At 47.4% G+C, this 7,933-nt stretch overlaps 1 pseudogene; it reads right to left on the bottom strand.

The window, feature by feature from the left end:
* Window positions 1-5,366: 5,366 nt before the first annotated feature.
* LOC123405453 lies at window positions 5,367-6,228 on the bottom strand (annotated as a pseudogene).
* Window positions 6,229-7,933: the final 1,705 nt, after the last annotated feature.

Below are 7,933 nucleotides of genomic sequence, written 5' to 3'. Positions count from 1 at the left end.
GAGTGCAACCATGAAATATCTCACCCAGTGTCGTCATCATCAGTGGCAACATCTTTTCCTTCATCATATTTGGTAATATATTGCAAGAAATTGAAACAATCCATGATTAGCTTCCAAATCCAAAATTTCAATGAAAAAAAAACAGGAACGAGAAGCTACACAATTTATAAATCTCTACCTATCTGCATGCTCACAGGTACTTCAGGGCATATATAGATTATTGTGTAGAAAATTGTACCCCTTTTCTTGTATTAGTTTGTTATTTCTTGCATCAGTTCTGATAAGAAAATTGTGTAGCAGTGGTGGATCAGTAAGAATTACTATACCCGTTCGAGAAAATAATAGGAATCGTTATATGGGCACAATGGCACACACGGTAGCATGTAAATTAAGGCTCACAATATTCAGAGATATGCAAACCAAGAAAAAGAAAAAGGAAATATAAATACCAACCCTGCATTAGTATATCGTTATGAGAACAACACAGGTGATGAACACCCTTGAGGCCAGGGCAGAGCAAGAATCTAAAAATCGTTGGGCACTGGATGACCTGAAACATCAAGAAATCAAGTTGTCAAAGAAAAAGAAAAGCAATCCACAAAGTGCAGATCAAAATATAGATAATTAATTAGCCTAATATAAGGTTGTCTTACCGAATTAAGGAACATCATGTTGCAGATAGAGCGTGAGCTTTAGCTGGTCAAGCAAAATTAATCAATTGTGCTAGGATAAGCTACCTCTGTGTTTTCGCAAGAATCACCAAAAGCAAAATTTTCCCATCCAACAGCATGCGTACATATGCTCGTAAAAAAGATACATCAAGATGCACCTTCAGCCACTCACTATCAGGAAGTGGCAAGATTGGGCCTGTCTATTTTTATCATCAAGGGTTACTTCGAAAATCAAGGGTATACATCAAATACTGACTGCACAAGATACTATGAATGTCAAATACAATAATTGTACAGAACACGGAAGCACATGAATATAGTAAGAAAAATGGGTAGCCAAGTCTGCCAATCTTTATAGAAACCAGTCAGCGTGTTGTGTTCTCTCCTAGATACTATTTTGATATTCTTCCACTCAATCTAACCGTGTGAAACTCTCATGGCAAGCTCAACATGTAAAAAGGGAATGAGACAGTTCTTGTGTTTGACGACGTACCTCCAACACATTAGCATAGGTGTTGAGGATGGTGGGCAGGCCTCTGCTCCCCACGTACGCCTCCGCCTCCGCCTCCGCCTCCATGTTGAGGTTCTCGTACCTCACGTCGATCGTCGGCAGCTCGATCCACACCCTGCATCAGCACACGACAAATGAGCATCACAAGTTCACAAGTCGAGAGTCTAACATGTTAGAGGCGGTGAGAAGCTCAAGCTGGGGGGGTGGGGGGTACCGGTCGACGAGGTCCTTGAACTTGGAGAGGAAGCACTCGTGGTCGTCGCCGTCCGAGGCGATGCGCTGCTGCGCGCCCAGCTTGTCCGCGTTCACCTCCTTGATCTCCCATTCCGGCATAGCCAGCACCACCATCCGCGCGCGGTCGTAGGTGGGCAGCTTCTCCAGCGCCGCCCATCACAGCGCCTCCTCGTCGTCCTCGTCCCACGACGACCGCGACCGCGATAACAGGTCGACCCTGTCGCATGACCACACCGAGCTCTCCCGACGCAGGCAGCGCCTGAACGCGCTGGGGAGGGGGCGGCACCGAGCGGCGCGGGGTCGGGGGCTAGCATGCGGGGGCGGGGCTGGAACCGAGCGCAACGGGGCGGTCGCGAGCTCGCGGGGCGGGGGCGAGGGCGGGACCGAGCGGCGCCGGGAGCAGCGGCTAGCGCGGGGGCGAGGGCGGGCGACCAAGCGGCGGCTATCGCGCGGGGGTCGGGGCGGCACCGGCCGGCGTCGAGAACGGCGGCGGTTCCAACCTACGGAGGGTTAGCGAGGGGAGCGGTTCCAACCTACGGAGGGTTAGCGAGGGGAGCGGTTCCAGCCTAGGGAGGGTTAGCGGCTAGCGCACGCGGGCGGGGTGAGGCCTATGGATATGTTTTTCTTTATTGAACCGTTTGATTTTCGGAGGGTTGGAAAAAAATCTGTGAGAGGAGTACGTGGGTGGGAGAGTTGGAGCGATAGAAGGGGGGTATTTATGATCGGTTAAATTATGGATGTCTCTGAAGCTACTGACAGGTCCGTTTTGTGGTTGGTATGTTTTTCCAGGACTGGTAAACAAGAAGATTTTGACAGTGGAGAGCAAACTACTGATAAGGAGAAGACTCTTGTCCCCTTGACAGCCGCCACATGCTTTTTTGACCGGTAAGTTTGACTGTCACTTACTCGACACGCTCCACGTTCAAGGCTTTCTTTTGCTTTGAAGAATTTGTTCTGTACTTGTAGCCAAAATGGCATCCTCTTTTGGGAAAAAAAATTAGTATATCACGGTGCTCATTTTTCAAATCTTCAAATTGGTTTGGAATCACATATTTTATAGATGAGGAAAACACATGTTGTTTTTGTGGGCCCTGGATGACATAGCCTGACAACTCATGATTAAAACATCCAAATTCTTCCAAGCAGATCTTCACTGTTTCGACATAGTTGGATCAACCACCTCACTTTCAATCAATCAGTGCCTTAGGGATGAAAGATGACCTCATTTTTCTTCCATCCCCTCTCCTATGACACCCATGCCCTACTGAATCATGAGTCAACTGATCTTATAATGGCTAGCCAAATCAGGGTATAACCCGAGCATATACTCTAATTTAGTTTGATCTGGAAGACATTTCTGCCAATTTCTGACTATTCAATTGCAATACTTGTTCTTACTACTTACATTAATCAAACATTGGTTGCAGTTTTACAAGTTAGAGCATGGTAGCTCTATAGACAATAATTAAGGAGTGCTATTTACATGCTTTAGTTGGCCGGGGCTCAGCCTCCTTTTCTAAAAAAATACATGCTTTAGAATGTTGTATCTAACCATTGTAAAGTGAATGTGGCACCAAATTGATGAAATGGTCGTTTAGCTACACGAAGCACGGAAGATATGTAAGCGTATTATTTTATCCTATCAGGGGCTTCCTGTAAACAGTAATTCCTTTTGACAAGTACGTAGATTTTAATACCTAACTCTTATTTTTTGCTGAAGGTTTAAGGATAACCAACCCGGAGCGTGAGGAAGACATATAACTTGGCACCTACAAAACAACAAGAAATAGGTGAAGAGGACCGTGCATGAATGAAAATGTCAGGTTTACCTGGGAAGAGGCGTGTATGAGGTGAGGATCTGTCCAGCTGATATGGGAGGTGGATCAGATGCAATTAGGAGGCCTCCGGCGATGGCTGCGACAACACCCGACAGCAGAGATGACAACAGTTTGGAGGCCTTCGGCGATGGTTGTGACAGCACGAGGCGAATAGAGGCAACATCACAGTTTGGAGGCCTCCGGCGATGGCTGCGACAACATCGGGCGAGAAGAGGCGAGCATCATAGTTTGGACTTTCGAGGACTCCGTCTTTGGATGCGACGGCACCCGGTGACGATAGGCGATGGATCGGTTGAGGCTGTTCAGCACGGCCGACTTGCCGGAACCCTGCACAAACATATCGGAACATATCAGATTGGGGCACGAGGCGACGGTTCTGAGGCGCGGGGGGGGGGGGGGGGCTCCGCCCGAAACTTACGACGTTGCCGAGGACGACGGCGTTGAGGAAGTTGGACGGGCGCCTAGGCGTGGAGTCGTCGGAGGGGCCGTGATAGATACAAATCTTTAGACCTGGTATTCATCTGATCAGCCCTGTTTGCAACTTGCTCGATGCTCTGCAGACAAAGCCGCAATTTTTTTTCTCAAAGAATGTTTGGGATAATATCAATAAAATTGAGAAAAGTCAAAGATAGGTAGCTAATCATATGGATCAATCCATGGAGTTTTTGTCAACAAGAACACAAAACAGTTAGAAGGTGCAGATGATGGAGATTGGACAAGACTATAACCAACCTCCTCACTGGACACATACACAACAGCAGAAGACCCATGATCCTCGGAATCTTCAGATACAATAGAAGCGAGCTACATAGAAAAAAAGTTGTCAGATTCCAAAGCTAAGAAATAGGTGCAGAAATCCCAAACTCTAATATCCAAAATGTAAGAATAAGTACATCAAGTATAAATTCATAAATATAAGTAGATAACTGCATGCAGGGAATTAATGGGTTGAAAACACAAGAAAAGGGATACTAATTTAACAATTAATAGCCATATGTGTATCTTTACCTGTAGCATCAATGTACTTTTGCCAACACCGGGATCCCCACCTACTAAAACCAAGGAGCCTGCAAAACCACATGTGTGATGGCCAACAATGAAAAACAGTAGGTAATGCATTGAGACGTGAAATACAGAAAGCTTCATGCGACACATGAGATGCACTTTTTCCTGGACATTGTCATGATTCAATGTAATACAAAAAATGGAGAGGCGTGAGATCGAAAGCAAATGTAGTGGGCCCAGATCGCACAAAGAACGTTTGCAACTTTTACGTTGCTTGGGTTTCGCAACAATCGTTCATTAGTTGCAATCTGGTGATCCACAAACAAAAAACGCATGGAACTAAAATATAAGAGGGGAAGATACAACATCCTTCTTGTAATAAATTACCAACCCATAGTGCTTATATTCAATTCAGACCATGACGAAAACCACAAGTTGGAACAACTAAAGCTAGCATCTGATCCATGGAAAAAGATAGGTCACAGAATTTGCTATAAATTGAGTTGAAGCATAAAGTTTCATTATTTTCCCAAGATTTAAAAATAACTGTAGTGGGCAGTCGCTTGCAAACACACATTAACCATTAATTTGCATTCTCACTTGAATGAAAATGTGCAGGAGCAGAGGTACCTAATTCTGGACTCAAAAAGATGGGGAGGAGATTCAGTTGAGGGGTTGTGACTGAAATGTACAGGGAGTGGTAGAGGTAGGAAAGGGGAGGCTGTGGCTGGTTTGGAGGACCCAATGTGGCACATCGTGTATGCAGACAGCGTCCAGGTTAGAGGCTTAGAGCAAGCAGGGGCAAGAATTTAGGGTTATGTCTATCAGTAACTAATGAATATTCATGTCCAACATGTTATCTGAAACTTAAACCTTATTTCAGAATACAAATTGAGTTAGAAGAATGGAACAACAAGAATCTAGAACAAGTGCAACATGTAGGCAGAAGATGCAAGTTTCAAGGCAAACCAACCAATATTGCAAGATACAAACAATCTTGAGGTGGAAAGAAAGTAAAAGTAGAGCTTACGGGCACATGGTAGCGCTCGGTAGTCTGTTTTCACTATGTGTTACCTCTGAGGCCACTTTAGAGAGGCAAAGGAAAATCTACTGAAAAGGGTCATCTGACTGACTCTGTATTTGATGAGACATGGGTATCCTAAGCAATCTGGTCTGGTACAGCACCTTACCGAGGAAGGCGGCTCCGCAAGCCACGAGTGTGAGTGAGATGCCGATCACCCACCCGGCGGCGATGTTGTGCTTCGCGTGCGAGCGCTGGTGTATGGAGGACGAAGCCCGCGGAGCACTGGCCGTGCACAGCGGCAGGCCGCCGCTGCAGAGGCCCGGGTTCCCGGCAAGGTCGTCCGGGTTGATCGTCCTCAGCAGCCCCGTCGCTGGCACGGGACCGGTGAGGTTGTTGTGCACCACGCTCAGCATTTCGAGCGCCGGCGAGCTGCCCAGGCTGCTCGGTATCTCGCCACAGAGGAGGTTGTTGGAGAGGTCGAGGACGGACATTGCTGGCATCGTCGCGAACGCCATGGGGATCTCGTCGGTGAGGCGGTTCCTCGTGAGGGCTGACGATCAGCGACCCGATGCCTGCCGGGATCGCACCGGGGAGCTGGTTGCCCGACAGGTCGAGCGCGGAGAGTGCCCGGCAACCGCCCAGCTCGTCCGGCACGCCTCCGGTCAGCTCGTTCCCCGCTGCGGCGAACGTCTGCAGCGTCGGAATGAATAGGATGCGCGGCGGCAGTGCCGACCACAGCCGGTTGCACGAGAGGTCGATGAAGGAGAGCGACGTCGAGAGCACCAGGTCATCCGGGATCTCGCCGAAGAGCCTATTCCCGGCCAGCTCTAGGCGATCCTGGCGATGCAACCGCCCAAGCGCCGTCGGCACATCGTCTTTCAGCTGGTTGTTGTGCGCAGGCGGACCAGAGACGATGGTTAAAATAAAAATCGGCTGGTTTATCATCTGGTTTACGAAGGGATGAAAAAAATCGGTGGAAGTGTTAGTGGGAGGAAGTGGGGATCGTACGAGGTCGAACCATCACGACGACGACAGATCCCCCTTTAATAGTATAGACTACTACTACTACTACTACTACTACTACTACTACTACTACTACTACTACTACAACTGCTACTACTACTACTACTACTACAACTGCTACTACTGCTACTACTACTCCTACTACTACTACTACTCCTACTACTACTACTACTACTCTGCTGCTGCTGCTACACGTATTGCGAGGGTAGCAACAACGATCACTGTTCACCAAGAGATAACCAACCGAATATCTCAACTCTCGTCTTGCATGGGGTTTGCATCGATCGATCGATTGAGTTCAGTAATAAGCTATAGCCAAGGGATCGCTCGGGTTCAGTTAGCAGCAAAGAATCACTCGGTTTCAGTTAGTAGAGAAGGGCATTGATCGAGTTCAATATGAAGTGTGAGGGATCGATCGCTCGTGTTCATTACATAGATAGTTAGTGGGATCGATTGATCGCTTTGGTTCACTAAGCAAACACCTCGCTCTATCGGGTTTAGTTAGCTAGTGAACACCTGACACACATACACGTACAAGAAAAATGCGCAAACCACACCGCATCTCTCGGCCCCGATGACCCACTGATTGCCCACCATAACCGGGAAATTCCTTTACATCATGCACAACACAAGAATGTCATGCCGGTGCGTGATTGCACTCCCCGGCAATGGCGCCAGAAAAATGCTGATTGCAGTCTCTCGCGATGGCTAGACGAATGCTGATGACAACAAACCTTTCCCTGCAATGGCACCAGAAGAATGCTGCTAGCACTCCCCGGCAACGGCTAGAAGAATGTTGTTGATGGCCCACCAGCGCGTGGGTTCGCAGCATTTTTCGAGGGTAGACTATTGAACCCAAATTTGTTGGTACGCCAGACAGGAGGTGAGAGAATACTCTCGAGTGTTAGCAGCTGAATTTTTCAGATTCAACCGCACCTGAAAGATTAGTATCTCCAAGCAAAGTATCAGTAGAAAAGTAGCGAGTAACGACAGTGTAACGAGCAATAGCAGCGGTAAGGAACAACAGTAGTGAGAGCAGTAGCAAGTAGCAACAGTAGCAAGCGACAGTAGTAGTAGCAGCAGCAAAGCAAGACAAGTAACAGCAGTAGGACAAACTCATAGGCAATGGGTCGGTGATTTGTTTGGATGATATTCATCATGCAACACCTATAACACGGAGAGATATGTGGCTAGTTCCGCTCGTCAATGTGATGTAGGCATGCATTCCGTGTGTCGTCATACGTGCTTAGGGAAAAGAACTTGCATGACATCTATTGTCCACCCCTCCCGTGGCAGCGGGGTCCAAAAGGAAACTACGGGATATTAAGGTTCTCCTTTTAATAAAGAACCGGACCAACGCATTACCACTTGGTGAACACATCAACTCCTCAAACTATGGTCATCACCGGGAGTGGTTCCAGTTACTGTCACTCCGGGGTTGCCGGATCATAACACATAGTAGGTAACTACAACTTGCAAGATCGGATCTAAAACACACATATATTGGTGACAACATAATAATTTAGACCTCAAATCATGGCACTCGGTCCCTAGTGAGAAGCATTAATCATGGCTAAGTAGTAGCAACATCAATCTCAGAACATAGTGGATACTAGGGATCAATCCC

Source organism: Hordeum vulgare, chromosome 6H, assembly GCF_904849725.1.
Source record: "Hordeum vulgare subsp. vulgare chromosome 6H, MorexV3_pseudomolecules_assembly, whole genome shotgun sequence".
In the NCBI taxonomy this organism is placed as follows: Eukaryota; Viridiplantae; Streptophyta; class Magnoliopsida; order Poales; family Poaceae; genus Hordeum; species Hordeum vulgare.
The sequence above is the reverse complement of the archived record's forward strand: the minus strand, read 5'-3'. Positions and strand labels throughout refer to the sequence as shown.